This window comes from Carassius auratus, unplaced genomic scaffold, assembly GCF_003368295.1.
Source record: "Carassius auratus strain Wakin unplaced genomic scaffold, ASM336829v1 scaf_tig00021537, whole genome shotgun sequence".
In the NCBI taxonomy this organism is placed as follows: domain Eukaryota; kingdom Metazoa; phylum Chordata; class Actinopteri; order Cypriniformes; family Cyprinidae; genus Carassius; species Carassius auratus.
Window position 1 is genome coordinate 26547 of NW_020525117.1, and position 22624 is coordinate 49170.

Here is a 22624-nt window from a genome sequence, read left to right on the forward strand (position 1 = left end):
AATGAGACAGTAGAACATTGAAACCATGCTCAATGTTCCAGTGAAGGAAATAACCATTATTTATTCATGTTTAAGGATTAAAACATAATTGCTTGTGGGGGAAAATCATTTGTTATTGTCAGCTGGAAGTAACACAACTATAATGTTTCTCAGAAGTAGATTGATCAAATGCTTTCCATACTGACAGAAGATGATGAAAAAAGAATGATGGATGTGTTCGGACTCTGAACTCAACTCCATGCATGTGCATCTGCAGCATTCCCTCAGTCTGGGGAAAACTCTTCCTTAGCAATGCATTTTGGGAACATGCATAAAGACAAAACATTTCACAAATAAAACCAAATGCAACATTTCATTCATTAAAGATGTGCTGGTACTTAATTATTAGATATTTAAGTACAATTCTCAGTTATATTATGGGTAGTCATACTTTGGTAAAGCCAGAAATTTAGGCTTTTATTCTAAAAATAAAAAAAAAGTTTTTTTTAAAAAAAAAAGAAAAGAAGGAAAACAAATTTCTGTAGCCACTAAAACTCTGATTTATTAAAGTTCAGCCATTTCATTTTCTTCAAAGTTTCTTGTTCATTCCATGCAAAATGAACATGCTGAAACATTTTGTTCTTGAGGAAATATGTGAAAAATCTGCATTCATTACCCTGTGGATGGAGAAAGGATGAAGGCGAGGAGGGCAACCACATGTTTTGCCTTGTACCTCATTTCCCAGCAGGAAACCTGTCCCTGTTATTTACATGCAACAAGCAGCATGATGTGATCTGATATCATCCAGCAAAAACACACTCTAGACATTAAATTAATTTTAAAACATTCTGAACACTTCCTACAGGAAGTAGTACAAAATTTGAATTAATTTAAAAGTCATTTCAATTAAAGCATTCATCATTTAAAAAATGCAGAAAAAATATTACATTTTATTCATAAGAAAACATTTTTGAGCATATTGTGAAAGGAGGTATTTAACTTTTGGATGTTCAAATGTCTTGGTCTTCAAATGTTGATCCACTTAGAAGAAATAATACCAGCTGCATTTGGTATTTACTATTACCTATGTAATAGTTTTTTTTTTCTGCAGCTATTTTACTCAAATATGGGTCTGAACAAAGTTAAATATATTCATTTTCTATGAAAAAAAAACACTTAACATAAAATAAATACAACTGATAAAATAAAAATAATATTTGTAGTTGCAATTTTTGCATTTAAGTATGCAATTGGCTACGTCAGAAAACAGAAACAAACAGAAGCACTTTCCCCAAATTTTTATTTAACATTTGTACACAATAAATACAAATAATTTTACAGCTAATAATATGCAGAAAGAATATTTTTCACCTGTTCTCTGATATTGTCACTGCAGCAACAGTCAATTGTTTTTCAGTTATTTTTATTTTTATTTTATTTTTTGTCTAGCAGCTCGGAATCATCTTCAAATTTTAATAAATGCAGATAAAATCACTTTAGAAATAAAAACAACTAGAATATGCAGCTAATGCTATTGAAGAAGCTCCAAAGAGTTGAAACTGTCCGAGAAAACTGGGAGCGCAATTTAAAAAAATGCAAATGAAAATATCAAAATATGCGTTCGTTTCGGAGGCGAGAACAGTTTTTGACACAACGGGCTTTAACCTCTAACCATAAACTTCAAAACAAGTTTGATAACATTCAAAAGATCTCAACGAGATCAACAAGAAAATAGGTTGTGACAGAGGAATATAGAAACAAAGGAAGATACTCAAAACATCTTCCGCTTGGATTAAAAAAAGTCGGGTTTTTTTCCTCCCACGTCTCGCACACGTTCTTTTGGTGATGACCCTGTTCCTGCTTAACAGAACTATGGTACCATTTCACAAAATGGATTTTTTTTATTCTTTCCACTATCTATATTATGGAATCAACATAATAACTCTGTTCTCTTTCAAACGTTACGGGAAAACTACAATCAGTCACTCTCTAACGAGATCAATAACACGACGCTGGGCAGCTTCATCATCCAAAAGAGGCAGCTGGGATACACGGACATTAAAAAAACTGATCAAGGAAAAAGATCAAGATATGCATTAAAATACTGTGGAAATGAATGAAAATGATAAATCTAAATAACAGGCCTTGCTTATTAAAGTCTTCGACTGCAAAAAAGACAAACACGTAGCTGCCCCTCGTAGGGAGGAAATGCACTTAGGACACAATAATAGGTTTGCATTCATTGGCAATAATTAAAATGAAAAATCCCCATGATGATCCACCTTTTCTGTGCTTGTTGGAGGGAATCTTTCCCATCACATGACGATGAGAAATGCATTAAAAGCACTTTAACTGATACTTGTATACTGATCAGCATATTTCCATGATTACGTTCTGCCCAAACAGACGCAGACACATCTTTAGATCGCTCTCACACACCTTTCTGAGGACTAAATATTAGTAATACATACAAACACTGGTCTTCGTAATGAAACGTTGAGGAAAAGGATATAGCTATGTAGTTAGTACTTTTTTTTTCAGATCAACACAAGACAGAAAAACGCTAAATTGATGAAAAAAAGAGCGAAGTAACCAGCCTTCCTCTCTTTTTAATAACCCTCGTTCTCCTCTATCGCTCTAGCCTTTTATATACAGTTCCCTTTCTCCGTTATGATCTGTAATGGTTAACGTGAATATAACATTCCTATGAGGACAGTAATGTACTGTGCTATCACATATGAAATACGTAAATGGTCGGAGTATTTGTGGCTGACCTCTTTTTCACATCCCAGAATTCCTAGTATTGCATGTTTGGCTCTTCAAAAGCCACTGAAGAGATGTATGTGCAAGTGTAGCCTCTTTAAACTCTTGCTAAACCATTGTATTCGATTCCTTTCTGTGTTTTCAGATGCACACTTACACATCAACCATGATTTCGCAAAACTGAACTGAGTGGATTAAGAAAGTTTTAAACAAGTTCCTGTTACACGATAAAGTCATTACGAATACAAGGATTAGAGTTTGGCATGAAAGCGGTTTAAGGCACCAAACAGTCTGTGACGCCAGAAGAGGTGTTTGTATTTTATGAAAAAGAGATGCCTTTGAGATGCTGTTCTCTGTCCCCTCAGGGATCTGAGGATGCTCATAGGGCAGGTTAATGCATGCCCCGCCCCTTCTGCGAGGAGTGGGAGGAGTTAGAGGTCAGATGGGGTGTGTTCTCAGTCCACTAGGGCGGCGCTCTACACCAGCGTGATCTCCACCTCTTCGGTTTTCTCCACCTGTTTGCGGGTGTGCTGCTTTGGAGGAGGAGGTGCAGCCCGAACCTACAGACACAGAGTAACAGGGTTGTTTAGGGCCCCCAAAAATAAAGAGAAAATGAAAAGGATGAACAAAATATTTATAATATCATATTTACACAATTAAAAATAAAATAATCAATAGTAAATATATAATAATAAATATAAACTATTTAAATAAAAAAGGGTTAAATTTTTTTTTTTTTTTAATTTAAAAAAGAGAAGTTGGGAAAAAGTGCTCGATTGTTAAAGAAATAACATCATAATAAACCTTAATCTTAGAAACTCAGAAATAGACTTCATTATCTTAATGAAAAATATAATTTGTTATTTCTCAGAGGATAAAATTTGGTCTGTATGCGTTAAAATATATATAAAAAAAGTTATTGTATATGAAGTTATAAAAAATAACTCATAAAATATATATTTATTTGAACTAGTGAGCAACATCTTGAAATCAAAGTAATAATAATAATAAAAAAAAAACACTTAGCAATCTGTTTTTTTATATACATATATATTTCTCTTAATTTAAGAAACTGCCAGGGTAATTTTAGTAAGCTGAAACCATAAACATGCATTTTTGTTACTGAAATAAAATGTTTTTTTATTATAGACATATATATATATATATATATATATATAAAATTTACGATTAATAAAAACTAGGGCCGGGACTTTAACGCGTTAATTGAGATTAATTAATTACACAAAAAATAACGCGTTAACTAAGATTAATTAATTACAGAAAAAAATTTCCCGCATTTTTAATAACTTATTTTTGCACCGCGGAACGTTTCTCACAGGATGAGTTTCAGCGGACTGATTATACTGAAGCACCAACTAGCGTTCGCATGTCACTCCAGCAGCACATCGAGCCTCAAGTATCACCTAAACGCAAAACATGTAGCAGCTAGCGTGGACTTTACACTTTATGTTGAACTATGTATTATTGTGTTGGTGCAAGAGTTTATGTTGAACTCTTTATTGTTTTGGCCAAGGTTATTGAGAGTTGGACTTAGTATGTTATGGCCTCTGAAGCAACAGAGAGATGTTTTCTAATAGTCAGTGTTTCCAGTGTTCTGAATGTAATTGACAGTATTGTGTTTTACTTAAAAAACACTTTACAGAAGGTTCCAGCACCTATGAGCTTCCTGAATTTCTGAAATGTACTATTTCTAAATTGTTTCTAAATATGCTATTGCTACACTTCATGGCAAAGATTGCACTGGTCTGCTAGACTTGGCTGAACAAAAATAAACAATATTTTTTTGCTTAAGCTTATGTATTCAGTCATTATTCATTGGTATACTATAAATCCATGTGAAAAAAATTACTTCTCACTGTTCTCAGGTCAAATATTTATCTGCGATTAAAATGCGATTAATTTCGATTAATTAATTACAAAGCCTCTAATTAATTAGATTAATTTTTTTAATCGAGTCCCGGCCCTAATAAAAACTATCCTTGTTTTCTCAGTTTTATTAAAATAATACTACAAGCAGCAAAATCTTACACATAACTTTAAAATGCAGTATGCTCACAAAACAAGTATAAAAACCCATCTGAGTCTAATCAGATCCGTAGCACTGTGTGTTCACATACAGGTCTGAGTTTTCCGGGGCCGGATCCGTCCGGAGCGAGTCTCAGCGGCTGGGAGAAGCCTGGGCTCTCTGGACTCAAGCTGGAATTGTGATCTAAACCAAATGAAAAACATTCTCAAGTTAAAACTACAGCAGACACAGATCCACAGAGTAGCACAGCTGGATTCATGATGCCGCCTTACTGTGAGCGCTGATTTTCTGCGGGACGGGCAGTTTGTGTTCTCCGTTGACAGACGGCGAGCGGGGCAGCGAGGGAGCGCTGCTGGTCTCCGGGCTCGTGTACAGACTGCAGGGCGGCTGATCATACAGCGGAAGAGGAGGAAGTGATGAATGAAGCCTTTGGCACGGGGACACCTGGAGACCACAACACATGTTAGCTTGCTAAGCTAGCGTCTCCTTACCAAGACCTGCATAATCCAACCTTCTGATCCTCCTAATGACAGATAATGTTATCAAACACTAGCGTTCAAAAGTTTGGGGTCAAGAACGCTTTAAATTGATCAAAGGGATTTAAAATATTATAAAATAGTTCTATTTCAAACTTCACTGAAACAGCCTAACACAAATAATCTTTCTTGATTTCTGAAGGATCATGTGATACTGAAAACTGGAGTAATGATGCTGAAAATACAGCTTTGCATCACTGGAATAAATTACATTTTAACATATTCAGATAGAAAACTGTTATTTAAAATTTTAATAATATTTTAATATTTTATATTGAATTTTAATCAAATAAATGCAGTCCTGGTGAGCCTTCTTTCCAAAAACACATAAAAATATCCAACATATAATCAGAACTTTAAATACAAGATGCATTAAAAGTTTGGGGGGGGGGGGGGTGAAAACTTTTGAACATGATGACGATTTTTCTTATTTTGATGGAATAATTTTTTCATTTTTTCAATTTTTTTCATTTAGTTCTGCCCTTTGTATACAATAGAAGATACTTGTATGTTTCCCGGAACACAAATTAAGTACAATTAACCTTGATCTTAAAATTCCAAAAGTTTTCACGCCCCAGCTCTTAATACATCTCGTTTCCTTCTGGAGCATCAGCGAATATTTGAACCTTTTTTAATAGTTGTGTTTGAGTGCCTCAATTGTCCTCAGTGTGAAAAGATGGATCTCAAAATCATAAAGTCACTGCTGGAAAGAGTTAAAATATGCGAAAGAAGCTGGAAAACTGAAGAATCTGCAGGAGCTTAAAGATTTTTCTGAAGAATGCTGCTCAGTTTAACTGTCGTGAACTGAATGTAAACATATTTTATGTACAATATCTTTCTCAGGACAGTATTAAATAAAAAATAACATGCATTAAGTATGATCTCTCCTATTTTGTAAAAATTATTCACATTTTCACAGATTCTGCAAGGGGTTTCCAAACTTTCGCATGCCACTGTACAGTAGAGACTTGTGTCACCTGTGTATCTGTTCCCCAGTGAGCGTCTCCGTTCTCTGAGGCAGTCAGGTCCTCCACCAGCACGGACGGGAAGACACCCACTCGACCGTTAAACTCGCCCTCCCAGAAGCCGTCGTCCTCCTGGTTGTCCTTGTTGAGGATGCGGATGATGGCTCCCTCGGGGAATGACAGCTCGTCATCCGTCTGACCCTCGTAGTCGTACATGGCCTTAACAAAACTCACTGGAAAAGAGGAAGAGGAAAAGATGAGGTTATTAATACGGCAGGCTGGATTTAATGCAGGTAAAAGCGAGGCTGTGAGCGATACACTTGCAGTCTGTACAATGGCACGCACTGTTAGAAGTCTTTTTCACAACTTGAAACTTTTCAAAAGTGTTTTATGGAGTTTGGGGTCTGTAAGATTTAATTAAAATAAGTCTCTTATGCTCAGCAAGACTACATGTATTAGAATAATATATATATATATAAAATAGATATATAAAATAGATATATATATATATAATATATATATTAAAAAATATTTTGAAATGTAATTTATTTCTGTGATGTGCAGCTGTATTTTCAGCATCATTATTCCAGTCTTCAGTGTCACATGATCCTTCAGAAATCATTCTAAACAAACATTTCTGATTATTATCAATGTTGAAAACAGTTGTGATGCTTCACATTTTTGTGGAAACAGTGATGCATTTTTTTCTTTAAGATTCTTTGATGAATTGAAACTTAAAGAACAGCATTTGTTTGAAATGTAACATTACAAATGCCTTTGCTGTTACTTTTAATAATGCATCCATGCTAAATAAAATGGTTTCATTCAGAAATGTCAAATTATTTCTGATAGTAGTGCCATGACACATTTCATGAATAAAGGTCAGCATGAACATTTAGATGACATCACACACAAACCATCTCTCTCTGTGTGTGTGTGTGTGTGAGTGTGTGTGTGCGAGAGACTCACTGCTGCTGTCTCCGTTGAAGCTGCCTGATGCCAGCTCAGGCTCCGTGGAGTTGCTGGAGGAGTGTGAGCGTGCGTCCAGAGCAGCGAGGGATTGGAGCATGCTCAGGATGCTGTTGGACGTGGGGAACTGCAGGTACTTCTCTGGGACGTAGCCCACCTGACCGGTCTTATTCCGCGCCTGGAACCAACCATGACAACATTCAGTCACCCAAACACAATCTGCAGACTTGAATCAAATTTTCTTCACTGACTTTGGGAGAAAAAACTCAGCAACTGATCTAAACATGACAAATGGGTTAAACACTGCTAAGAACAAATAGATGATTAAAAATAATAACAGCCAATCGATAATCACCAAAATATTTCATAACCGAGCATGCAAGGATAAAGACCGACATGGAATCTGCACAGACTCTGCAGAACGTTCCACAGAATTCAAACGATCGGCAAATGGAACTTTCGGAACAACGCTGGAATTCAAATGGAATCTAAAGACTTTAATATCCTTTTCTGCAAAGTAAGAGATCTTTAAAATGACTGGTCAAATGTGTTAAAGTATGCATGAAATGAAAATTAATTCTACATATTTTCTTTTTAATGAATGTTACATTGTGTATTGTGAACTTTCATCCGTGCATACTTTTTTTTGACCTTGTAATTTTGTAAAAAATGTCATGGCTCTTCTGGATCTTCCAGTGAAAGCGCCAGTCTTCTCTCTGGCGATGTTATGTTGGACTTAAACCCGGCTCTCCACGACTGCAAGCTCACATCTCAAAATCCAATCTGCAACGTCACATAGAACCAAGATCCCGTCCTATTTTTTCTCGGTCTTTAATCTGTTAAACTGTGATACAAGTCACAACACCAACAAAAAGATGCAGCTACTTTTATCTCACTGCAACTTTGAACAGAACTAAAAGAATATTCATCAAATAATAATAAACTAAACTAAAACATGACTAATCAAACTCATAAACAGTCTCACGTGGAATCTGCAACCATTAAAACCTCAGCAGAAAGTTCTACAGTTTTCCAAAAAAAGTATTATTTAAACGGTTTCTGTGTAGAGCTTTGGGAATAACCAGAACTGAATTGGAATTCTGTGTAAATCTCATCTCGAGATGCAAGACTCAAGTTACTGAACTGCAGTCTGATTGAAAGAAACTTCAGCAGGTTGTGTTGAACTGCTGAAATAAGCCCAGGTTTGATTGGTTTACCTTCACCCAGTCCTCCATGTCTCCATCTTCTATAACCTCCAACATCTGATGCTCATCGATCGTTAGTTCATCAGGCTGAGAGGCCTGAGAGAGAGAGAGAGAGAGGTTAACAGACTATAGTGCAATGCAAGGTCAAATGTGCAGCTGATATTTTAGCAGTTTCCCAGACACAAACTTTAGAGTCAAGAGAATGATGCAGTAAAACGAAACTGATTTCCAATCGTTACAATCTTAAAATATGTATTTTGTTTGGCTGCAGAATAATGGTTAAAAATATGAAGCACACAAAAATGACATCCGGCTACATTGAAACAATAACTGTGCAAGTGCTAAATCACAGTCACTATTAGGACACAGTTAGGACATCACGTTATGTTATGCTATAATTGAATTATAGAAATTGACATTTATTAATTTAAAGAATAATATTATCTAAAAAATGAGAACAAGACTTTATTTATTTTTTTTATTTATTTTTTTATTATTTAAGTATTTGTAATTTATTAATGTAATTTTATGCACATAAATAAAATCTATACATCTATTTAAAACCCATTTTTAATTTTTTTATTAAATGTTAAATAAATTATAAACATTTATAGCTTATTAATATACTTTGATGTATAATTTATTCTAAATAAAAATAAAACTTTTTTTAAAATTTTATAATACATACAATTATATGAATAAATGAGAAAAATGTATTAAACAAGTTTTTTATTCCAGTGCATGTTTTTCATCTAATATTTATATTTAATTCCAACTTTACTAGTTTTAGTTTCAGTTAACAACTAACAGCACTGGTCTGGTTTGGGGTGGATCCTGAGCCCCAGTGAAGAGTCGGAGTGGGTGTATTTTACCTTGTATGAGTAGAGCACCTTGCAGGTGAGCGGGTAGTTCCTCAGGGTTCCTGACGGACTCGAGCTGCTGTCGTCATACGTCTCCATGTTCTCTTCTAATTCTTCTCCTTCCTCTCTGTCCAAATCCACCGTGGTCTACAGAGACACCATTATGAGTGTCACTACACTGACAAACAGACCTTGTTGCTGCACAATCCCTCAATAAGCTTTCAGAAGTCTGGCAGGGGGCTGATACAACGGATAACAGACCATAGATGTGTGGACTCTACTCAATGGCCACCAACTCTGATGGGATAATCTCATTGGTCTAGAGAGGATTAGGTGGCAAAAAGAAGAATAAAATCATCTACGAATGACACAGGCATTGGACCTTCACAGGTGCTCAATGTGCATCTCACAGAACCGGATTGAACTGATTACAGTAACAGATGAAAACTGATCCTGAGTCAGTCAGTGAAGGTCAAGAGAGCTGAATCATGACCAGATGAGGTCACTGTAATCTGTAACCTGTGATGTGGTGGGCGGAGACTGATCTACAGGCCACGCCCACAGCTGACATTAAATCACTTGTGATGAGGTAATAAAGATTACACTGTGACGTCACTTATCTCTTTAACCCTATAACCCCAACTGCATCATCTATATATATATATATATATATATATATATATATATATATATATATATATAAATATATACATTTTTGCATATGTCAAGCTTTACAGGCTTGAAGTCTCATCTCCGTACAGATGTGTGTAAACTAGCTCCAATACCATTCTCTTTTCATTTCATATATGCTCATAGAGACAGAGATCAGCAAAAGCGTGGTTCACTTTAGTCCAGGTTTCCCAAACTCGGATCAGTTGCTGCGGTCTCTTCTTGTCTTTACCTTTCTTATGTAGTCTTGAGAATCTCTCCGTCTCTGTGTCTGTGTGCTGCAGGGTGCAGTGAGCTGAATATTAAACCACAGGCGGAGGTCAATCCGTCTACGCTGTGGGCTAAACTCCACTACATTATTTAGATTTCCGCTGTCTTACCTAAAATCACTCGATCTTTACAATGACCTTGATGCTCTACGCTACACTCCTGCTTTACGCTATGTGGATGTTTCAGCCTCACAGTGCTTAGCCACTTTTCTCATACTTTACTCAAGTACTATTCAATTTAAACTAAAATTTGACCTCCGATTAGTCAATTTGCAGTACATGCACATGCACAACTAGCAGTTAATAAAGTGGTAACCAGTCTTATTTTTCTGATTCAGATTAGACCAATCTCTGTTTTTATATAACTGACTGATTTCAATAAATCGACTGCAGGTGAGGAAAGCTGCATGAAACCCTTTGACAGTGAAATCAAGAGGTGCTCACTGAGAGAGAGAGGTCGTGGGTGATGAGGGTTGGCAGCGTCGCCCAGCGCTCGTTCTCCAGCTCCTCCATCACCTGGTTCATGGCGCTCTTCAGCCATGTGTCCACAGAAACACCCACCTGCCGCAGGAGGTCCAGACGCGCTTCTGCTTTCAGCTTTAGTGTCTGAAAAAGACATACATTTAAGTTTAGGAAATAAATATCTTTAAGTACTATAATTACTAAGACTGACATAAAATACAGTTAAATAGAAACAGAAACAAACTAATAAAAATGACAAAAGTACAAAATAAAATGAAGAAAACTTTTGTAACTGATAACAGAATTAAAGCTAAATAAAACAAAAGCTTTGAAAAAATTCTTTTTGATTTCTTCTATTCATACAACAGCTTGCATGTACTCTAGTAAAGCAACTAAAATTAAATGGATTCAATTGTTTAGTAATTGTAAAAAGGTTGAATTAAATAAAAAAATATTAGATGTAAACCATGAAGAATGAAAATTAAAATACTATGTTGGCAACTAAATGAATCAAATAAGTTGAAATAACGAAATGACTAAAAGTAATTTTTTTAAACAAAAGCTAAACCTAAATATAAAAAAACAAATTAAAAAATGCAAAAGCACATACAATTAGTAAAGTAAAATTACAATTAAAACTAGAAATAAAAAAGACAATAAAAAAAAAATCTGTTTATACAATAAGCTTACATATACTGCAGTTTTAAAAAAACTGAAATTTACATTTTAATTGAAAGTATGCCTTGGAAATAAACTGAAATACTTAAATTTTTTATTTTATATATATATATATATATATATAAAGCCAAGCAGAAACATTAAAACACTAAATAAAAATAAACAAAAGCTAAACAGAAATACACATAAAAATGAATAAAAATTTCAAAAGCACATAAAATTAGTACAAAAAAGTAAAATTACACTGAAAATAAAAATAAAAAAGATAATTCAAGAAGATAGATTGTTCTGTTTATACAAAAAGCTTACATATACTGTAGTTTTCAAGCAAAAAGAAAAAACAATAAATAATTTTTTTTTTAAAAGTACTTATTATAATAAATATTTAAATGAATAAAACAGATTTAGTTTTTATTAATTAGTAAAGCCAAGCAGAAACACTAATACAAACAAACAAAACAATTCAATAGTAAAGCTTAAATTAAAATCTGGAAATACCAAAATACCAATAATAAATTAAAATTTACATTTAATTTAATTAATTAAATGTATGCATTTAGCAGATGCTTTTATCCAAAGCGACTTACAGTGCATTGCATTCAGGCTATACATTTTTACCTATCATGTGTTCCCGGGGAATCAAACCCCTAACCTTGAAAACACAATGCTCTACCACTTGAGCAACAGGAACACTATATAATTAATAATTATTACATAAAAACACTATTATAATGTATAAATATGACTAAAATAACAGTCTAGGTTTATCAAACTCACTTTTAAAATGCATTTTTGCCATCACTTTTTGCAATGCAATTAAGTTTATATAAAGTCATACTGTATATTCTACTGCTGAATGAAACTAGCCTCAGAAAGCAAAAGGGCAGCATTTTAAAAGACAATCTGACGTCAGACACCCAAGATGAAGCAGCCGGGGTCCCGTCCCTGATGCTCAATAATGTCTGGAGTAGTTGTGCTCATCAGACGGGTGAAGCGTCTGATCTCTGAGGATCTACAGCCGTCCACCAGCTTCAGCATTTCTCATCATCAGGCAACGACGCAAGCTAACTTTCTGAAGACTCATCAGTTTCAATTTAGACAACAAACTGCTTTCAAAAGCGGTTTCAGTCGTTCATTTCTGTGTACTGGAATTCTGAGGGGACGAGAAATTTCTAAGGAAATAATTAAAGCGCAATTATACTTTTAATATTTGTTGATGAGTAAACACAGATTCCTCTGGCACACTGCCTAGTTCTGAAAACAGCTTAACATTTCCAAACCCAACTTTATGCTTCATTTCTTATTCTGTTTGTTGTGTTGTTGCTGGCTGTCCATTAGTTCTTAATGGGGATATTAAATATTTAACCGTCTGTAAGAACTATAATTGGGCTTCAAGCATTCTGAGTTCAAGAGGCAAAGCAAAGATTGTGTCTTAGTCTATTAAATACTCATGCTTATTGTCATGAATTGGTCTCATCTAAAAGATTTTATCAGACATGCAAGAACCAATTTGTGTGGTGTCAATGATGACAAACCAGATAAAATGACCAGACTGAATGCATGTGTGCTTAAGAATGACTGAGAGCAATGCTGGAGAGCATCATTTAGAGGGAACACAATATTCGATTTCAAGCTGTTGTAAAATTTATGAAGACTTATAGCACACTTTTATGTTTTTTTTTGAGTCTGTTTTTGAGTTTGACATCTCTTTGACATTGCATGAAAATTAAAAAAAAAAGTAAAAAAAAAATGTTGATTGAAAAAGTGCAGAAAACATAATGTAAGTATTTGATGAAAACTGAAAAAAAGATAAATAAAATAATTTAATGTTATAATAAATTAAGTAGTAAATTACTAAAAATAAAAATAAAATACAATAAAATATAAAATACTGAAATAAAAATAAATACAAAAAAGCAAAAACAAACGAATAAAATAAAATGACAACTGAAAATAAAATTAATTAATTTGAAATAAAGATAGGTAAATAAAGGTTTTATACCTAAAATTACCAAAAATAAAACTGAAATAAAAATAAAACTTAAACTAAAAAAAAAATGACAAAAGCAACAGTAACAATATTAATTAAAAATAAATTAAACTGAAAATAAATTCAACAGTCACCTATGAATAACTAGTGGTCAGTTGTCAACTATTGAAATTGATTTCATTATTGAAAATAAAGCTTAAACTTAAAAGAAAAACTTAAAATGTTTTAACAAAATTATTTTTATGGTGCATTTATCTCTTAGTCACTATATCCTGTCAGTGCAAATATCAGCACATGATGAAGTCATACGGGCTTGGAGACACATGAGGGTGATTCAATGATGATACAATTGTCATTTTTGGATGGACTATTTCATTAATATACACCAGAACAGAGGTCAGAGACATGGCCAGCAGAGGGCGCCTCGACTGGGTTCATGTGTAGAGACATCTTAGAGAAGAAGACACATCGATCAGACAAAGAGACTGACAGCCTGTCTCTGAACAGATCGATAGAGAGACGGAAAGAAAATGCACCTCAGTTTGCAAAGGGAAATGCGTTCATTACAGAAAAACAGAGGCATTATTACTAAGTACTTCTGCCTTGTTTGGCGAAAACACGAAAAACAAAAGAAATGCTCTACTCTAATAAACATTATACAAAACTATTCTGTTCTGTTTGCAGTACAAGTAAATAGAGATGGACACCATCAAGCTCCAAAGAAGCGAATCTATTCTAGACTAAGGATTTTTCGAGGATTATTGAAGTATTTAAATAATAATAACTCATTCCCAGTTCACTCTCTTAGCGGGAACATCCTGCTTAACTTCTCCATTTGTGTTCCTCAGAATAACATGATGAGTGTCATTACATCACCTCTGCTTTGCGGATGTTCTCCTTGATCTCCTCTATTCGGAATTCCAGCTCATTCCGGCTCTGTTCCGTGGGCGGAGTCCCGAGCGTCTCGCATTCCTCTAGAGTCTACCATAAAAACAAATGACCGCTAATCAGCTCAATTCAATTAGCTCATCGAGCAACTAGCCTACAAAACAAAAAACAGCATCAGACCACGCTTCCTGCTACTAATCTAACATCCGCTCAGGACACAGAGTGATTAACAACAGAGTCATTCACATTCCTGAAAAAACAACAGCAACCTTTCCAGAAACGATGAGGCCATGTGTGATCTCAGAATCAAAAAGAAAGGAGTAAGAATAGAAAGGAATTAGAATTTACAAATGTAAAATATGCCCAGAATTTGGGTCTGGCACTCACTTAATTGTCATAAAAATAAAATAAATAAAAAGATTATGAATGAATAATTGTATGATTATTAAATACAATACTGCATACTGCAATACGAATAATATTGTATAATATTATACTGCAATATGTTTTAGATCAAATACTGTACACACAGTAATTAAAAACAAATCACAACTGAGAATTATTTGAAGTAGAAACACACAAAAAACCTCTAATTGGTTAATTATTATTATTATTATTATTATTATTTTGTGTATTTATATGACCTGGACATGAAACAGTAAATTATGTCTTAGCCATTTGTATTTAAATTATTAATCTTCATCTCAGCAGCTGGATCTCACCAATTTGTCATGAAAATCAAATATAGCAATACAAATAACACTGCAATATATTTTACTGCAATGTTTTCAAATACTGTATATACAGTAAATAAGATTTAACTACAAAAATCACCACTGAGAATAACGCAAACTACAAAAGTCAATTAATAAACTGGAAAATCACTAGATTCGTCCGCTCACAGATGATGTTTGTTTAAGTGTTGAAGTGTGTGTGTTGCTGAAGTGTGTGTGTGTGTGACATCCAGCGCCTCTCACCCGTTTGTAATGGATGATGTTTTTGTGTTCGCGGGCCACACGTGTGGCCCATTTCCTCGCCTCTTTGTTCAGACTGTGTTCTTCTGTGGTTCCCGTCTCCGATTCCAGCTGTCGACTCTGTAACACACACACACACACACACACACACACACACACACACACACACACACACACACACACACACACACACACACACAACTGGTTACCACAGCAACACACACCTGCTGGAATCACAGGTCTGGGATCTATTCAACAAGGATGCATTAAAACGATAATAAAGACATTTATAAATGTTTCAACATTTCTATTTCAAATAAATACCGTTCTTTTGAACTTGAAAGAATCCTGAAAGACAGAGTTCCCACAAAAATATTAGATTAATAATCTGAAATTTCTCTCGAGAAGCATTTCATCATATTATTCTGATTTCTGAAGATCATGTGACACTGAAGACTGGAGGAATGATGCTGAAAATACAGCTGCGCATCACAGAAATAAATTATTTATTCACATAGAAAATGGCCATTTCAAATCTATAACAATATTTAAATTTTTTACAGATTTTACAGTTTGGGTTTTTAAATCTAATTTTACCTATTAATTATTTAAGACATAATCTTAAATTGTGTCTGGTCATCTACATACATTTTTCATTGCATTTTTAAAAAAACAGATTAATTTATCGATAAGACATAGTCTCCACATTCTCTCCAGTTCTATAAGAACAGAACAGTATCCTGACTGAGAGTATCGCAGATGCTGTGAATATTTGATTCTGACAGTAATGATCAATACAAACTCAATCAGAGCGCTTTAACACATCTGATGTCAACACTACTCAAGGCTGACAAGAGTTTCATGAAAGGCACAAACAAAAACATGGCTTTCATGTCTTCCTGTTTTTCCTCTCAGCGTGACCTCAAGCAGATGTGGCGTATGTCTTGCCTGAGTCTGCTGGGAAACACATGACAGTCTGCAGGGTCTTCATGTGGATCAGAAGTGCTCACGAAAGCCTAATCAATCCCATGTGTCTCTGCTTTAAACTCTGAGACATGCTTTCTAGGAGAGCATGATGGGATGCATGTGACATTATGTTTGTATAATGAGAAATATAGTGTGTGTTTGTGTGTTTGCACTGTTGATCGATCCCAGCAACTGTCTCTTTGAGTGTAAGATGTGTCAGTCTTTTAACAGCAGACACTGCAAGGATTCGACAAGCAAGCTACAGTCTAAAAGACTGAAGTCATAGTAATCAACACAGACACACTAGCACAGTGTAGGAAGTCAGATATCTAAGTGGACCATCAATAATACAGTTCAGTGCCATTACACAAAATTATCTGACCACAGAAAACCACGACTGACCAATCAGAATCGAGTATTCCAGGGATGTGTACTACATCCTTTTTATTTAAAAGGCAAAGTGTGTAATCTGATTGTGATGTTTTCCTTCAAATGAAATATAAATATACATTACTATTAATATTTATTAACATTAACTCATAAATACACTTAAAAAAATGTATATACATTTAGCATAATATAAATTTATAAGAATTTCTGTTAATCAGATTTGAAACTGTATTGTGAAAACCTTTATACAAAAAATGTACTTGAATAAATTAAATAAAAATTACTATGAATATTTTTTATATAAACTAATACATGATATTAATTAATATATATATATATATATATTCATATAAATTAACATCATGCATTTCTGTAAATACAATTCAAACTGACTTGTATAAAAGATGTATTAATATATAAATATAATGTATGCATATAAATGACTTTTAATATTTATTAATAACTAATACATTATATTAATTAACAGATTTTAACAACATGCATTTGTATAAAGCTGCTGTGAAACTGTGTACTGACAAAAAACAATAAACAAATAAAAAATATAATTTTCAAAATATAAATATATAATAACACAGTAATGATAATAAAAAATAGACACACACACACTTATGTAACCCTGGAGCACAAAAGCAGTCTTGAGCCTCTGGAGTATAATTCTAGCAATATCCAAAAATTTATTGTATGGGTCAAAATGATAGATTTTTATTTTTATGCCAAAAATCATTAGGATATTTAGTAAAGATCATGTTTAATGAAGATATTTTGTAAATGTCCTACTGTAAATATATCAAAACTAATTTTGGATTAGTAATATGCATCGCTATGAACATAATTTGGACAACTTTAAAGGCAATTTTCTCAATATTTAGATTTTTTTTCAGATTCTCGGCCAAATATTGTTCTGTCTTAACAAACCATACATCAATGGAAACCTTATTTTAAAAAAAAAAGACCATTATGACTGGTTTTGTGGTCCACGGTCACATATATTCTGCACCACTAGCGGCACCCATTAGTAGGACAAACAGACAGTTACACCACTGGTTGTGCCAATGTTGTTTACACACCCAGTCTGGCCAATCAAATTCATAGACTGTAATTTGTATTGGTGCTGCTACTGGTGCAAAAATTACACACTTCACTTTTAAAAGAAACAATGAAAGACTTGAATGCCATGATGAAATTGTCCCTTCAAATTTGTGCACAGGCTGATGTCAGCATGCAAACAACAACAATGGTGAGTTGATGATGGCGGCACGAGACTGATGCATGATGGGAAATCAAGTCCAACAGATATTGTGGTACCTGCGCCAGAGTCATTCTCATCACACTGACCGTCGATGGCTCAATGTCCACCAACTGCTGCACAGAGCTCAGTGTCTGAGCCGGAGAGGAGGAAAGATGGGCACGCACACACATGCACACACATCACACACACACGCGCGCACGCACGCATGAGGTGGGGTTAAGAGAAGGTTAGAAACAGACTGTTAGAAGACAGAAAAACAGAGACGTTAACATTAGCAGACACGGTACCTACTAACTACTAGAGCCGTGAGAGAGAACAATTACACTACAGGATTCAACACTGAACTATAGGAAGATGAGAGAGAGACATAGAGAGAGAGAGAGAGAGAGAGAGAGAGAGAGAGAGAGAGAGAGAGCAATTACACTACAGGATTCAACACTGAACTATAGGAAGATGAGAGAGAGACATAGAGAGAGAGAGAGAGAGAGAGAGAGAGAGAGAGAGAGAGAGAGAGAGAGAGAGCAAGCAAGCAAACCTAACCTTACAGTTATTTATGGGGTGTTTGATGATGAATTGCTGTTAGTCTACTAATACTTCTTACAAAACTGTGGTCTGTGATCATTGCAGCAGTCGGAAACACTGAAGACATCTACAGCTAGATGATGATAATTTGATATAAGTTAATTAATATTACTTTATGAACCAATAAAATAATATCTGAAGTATTTCATGATCCACACAAAATAAAGATGTAAAGAGAAGCTGCTGTTTCTGTATTTCAATTTTTTTTCTTTTAACAGACACTTTTATCTAAAGCAACTTACCAGTGAGTAATCTAATAAATCTTAAGGATGCAATAACATGGTCTAACAAAAAAACTATAAAAACTGTGTGAAATAGAACAGGTTAAAACAGGAAGGAATAAAATTCTGTGTTAAAATCCTCCTTTTTTACTTTATTTTTATACTTGCATTAAATTTTATATATTTTTGTTAACAATAGTGAAGGTCTTAAAATTAAACTCACACCAAGCTAATTCCAATACCTTTATTTAAATAATAATTAAAAACTAGAAATGTCAACAATTTTTCAATGAGATCGATTTTAATGACAGTTATGAAAACTCTATAGCTAATTAATATAATGCATTTAATAAAATATGCTATTTTATCCAATTAAATATACAAATAAAATAAAAAATAGAAGAAATAGAAAGAAAAAAACCCTCATAATAGCCTTAACATTTAATGACAGAAAAAAAAAAATTTAAATTAAACTAATTTTTTACATTATAGAAAGTGCATTTTATTACAATGTCTATGTATTGGTACTAAATTAGCAGGTTAGAATGTCACCAAGTTTGCTGTTATGTCATTAAAGCCCACTAAATTGAAACTAAAGTTTAAAATGGGACAGAAAAATACAGAAAGATACAAAGAGGAAGACAAACTAGATCTCAATCGCACTCGAGCCGAACTGAAGCATCACGAGAGAACGATCCCAAAACGGCTGCTGATTAAAGCCCGCGCAGAGACAGACGAGAGTTTAAACAGCGGGATGTTTCTTCATCACCACAGGAACAAGAGATTCTGTTCCCGGAGACTCTCAGAAGCGTCAGGCTAAAGATAGAAGGTGGTGATGAAATTTCGGAGGTTTTTTCGGCAGTTGTGAGGTATGTGTCGATGATGTCGTTAACGCTGAATAAAATCTGAAACGTCTGAACACAATTTAAACCTTTAAATAGAGAGAAGACCAAGAGACAGACAGGAAGAGAGAGCCGCTGATACGCTGACTAATGAAAACAACCAAAAAAAAAAACTAGAGGCCGATTCCCTGCCATAACATGGTTCAAACTGAATCAAATGTCATTTGAGATGATAGAGAATTGAGATATTCACACACTAAAGTGATTACATGAATAAGACACATTTTTCTTCAAACATACACTACTGTTCAAAAGTTCAGGCTTGGTAAGATGTTTTTTCATGTTTTTGAAAGAAGTATATTCTGCTTAATAAGTAAATATGTTTTCTATGGAAGCCCATTTCTTAACTAAATAAAAAATAAAAAAAGGTAATTGTGACTTTTTTACTTACAATTCTGACCTCTTTATCTCATAATTGCAGGATATCTGCGGGTGATATTTTGGAATTTGCGAGTTAAAATACATAACTGTGAGAAATAAACTCGAAATTCAAAGAACATATCAGCGCCCCCCCCCCCCATTTTTTTTTTTGTGAAAGGTGTGATGCATTTCTATTTTTAATGATTCTCAATGAACAACTTTAGAACTGTAGCATTATAAATGTCAGTACAGTCACTTCTGATTTATTATAATGCATCCCTGCTAAAAAAAGATATCTTACTGACTCCAAACTTTTGAACAGCAGCACATGATTCCTTGATTGCAGATCAGTTTTATGAAGACGCATGCGTAAAGCTCACCGTATCGCTGTCGCTGGGCTGGAACGGGAAGTCTTGGCTTTGTGAAACACTGGGTTCTCCTGCAGGAACAGCTGCTGGTTGAAGTCCTGCATCACCTGGACATGACATCACAACTAATTCACAAACACGTTTATATGACATGTACAAATGTTCCTTCAAAGGGAGCGTTCACCCAAAAACAGACTCTTTCTTTCTCTCTTCTTCAGAGCTTTTTTTGCGCACACAATTTCAATTGAATTTCAAAGCCTTCATGATATCTTTTGTGTTCTGCAGAGGAAAGAACATCATGCGGGTGAGTAAATGATGACAGAAATGATCATTTCTGTGTGAACTATCCCTTTAAAAACGTGTGCAGGAAAGATCCTTGTGTAACTCTCGACCTTTCTACACACGCACACACACCGCACACACACACAAACACACACACCAAACACACACATGCGCTTGTCACAATAGTGGTATGTAAAATTAGGGCCCTTGGGCAGTGAAATAGTGCTCAGACAGATGTGTTTGACAGTGCAGTGGAGGAATGATGTGTGTGTGTGTGTGAAGGGGATTTCTTCATAGGGGAGCCGATAATGAGGCGCTGGCAGAGGGAATCTATTTTTGGGAATGAAGAGAGTGATGAAACTATGAAAGAGAGAGACTCACTCGACTGGACTTCTCCAGCAGGAACTGGAAGGTGCTGTGGACAGCTTGAAACGCTTCCAGCTCGGTCCGACAAAAGGATATCAGATAATCCTTCACATGATCGTATACGTTCCCCTCCAGACCCTAGAGAGAGAGAGAGAGACAGATGACATAGTCTGTGTTTGAACTGAAGAATAACAAATGCTCTCAGAAAGGGTCAGAGGTTCCAAAAAGTGAAATGAGAAAGATAGAATGATGAAATGACAGAACAACAGACAGATTTAAGCCAGAAAATGACAGAACAATAGACAGTGATAGACCAAAATATAGAAAAATAATCGAATGATAGAAATGACAAATGACGAATGATAGAACGAAAGAAAGAATCTTAGATAATTGAACAAAAGAACCATGACAGAATTATTGAATAAGACAGAAAGATTTAAAGAACAACAGACAGAATGAAACAGAATGATGAAATGATGGAGCAATAGAATAACGACAGAACAAAATGATCAAGACAAAAAAAAAAAAGAATGAATGAAAGAAAAATGAAAAAAAAAATACAGAGCAATAAACAGAAAAATATTGAAAAACTATACAGTGATGAAATGATGGACAGATAGAATGAGAAGCCCAAAAATATAGAAAATTATGGAAAGAACAACTGACAAAAAAATTAAAAATAATGGTAGAACAAATACAGAAAAACTATAGAATGATAAGAGTGTGAAAACAATGAAAAACAGACCGACAAATAGAAAACGGCAGACAACAGTTAAATAAAAATACAGACAGAAGGAATAACAGGACAAAAAAAACAGAATAAACTAAATAAGAGAAACAAAAATGAGTGTGTTAACATACACCAAACACATCTGTATGAGAGACAGAAAGCAGGACAGAACGTCCCGTCGGCAGCCTTCGAACAGACGGAGTGTGACGCTCGGATCAGAGCAGACTGTTCAAACAGCAGCAGCTGCTGGGAAAGGTTAGCTAGTTCAGATTCCAAGGCCTCGACGTGCAAAAACAAGACTCCAAACCTCTGCTGTTCCCTCTCTCTCTCTCTCTCTCTCTCTCTCTCTCTCTCTCCATGTTCAGCAGCACTGGGTAGGAATGTATTTTGGAAAAGGGCTTTGATTTGTATGAATGAGCTGGAAATGACACAGACCCGACCATGAGCAGCTCTGGATTCACGAGCTCCGTCGGGTTACAGCAGGTGGCGCCGCTGTCAGGAAGCACTTGAGTGTGTGTGTGTGTATGCATGAGAGAGAGAGAGAGAGAGAGAGAGAGATGGAGAAAGAGGCTGTGCTTCCTCCTGATAGGATCATGTCTACCTCCACCCACCACACTCAAACTCCATAACGTCCATGTGTGAGAGCCACGGGACCTGCTTCATGTGGTTATCTCACCTTTCCAAGTTGCAAGAGATTTTAAAGTAACAGTTTAGCCAAATTGTTTTTTATTAGATTTGGAGAAGATTGTATCACTTTCTCATCAATGGATGCTCTGCAGTGAATGGGTGCCGTCAGAATGAGAGTCCAAACAGCTGATAAAAACATCACAATAATCCACAAGTGATCCACACCACTCCAGTCCATCAGTTAATGTCTCGGGAAGCAAAAAGCTGTGTGTTTGTATGAAACTAATCCAGCAATAAGGCGTTTTT

General features: G+C 34.8%; 1 pseudogene; it reads right to left on the reverse strand.

The window, feature by feature from the left end:
* Positions 1-1262: 1262 nt before the first annotated feature.
* On the reverse strand, positions 1263-21099 carry LOC113077105 (F-BAR and double SH3 domains protein 2-like; annotated as a pseudogene).
* Between the last annotated feature and the right edge of the window lie 1525 nt (positions 21100-22624).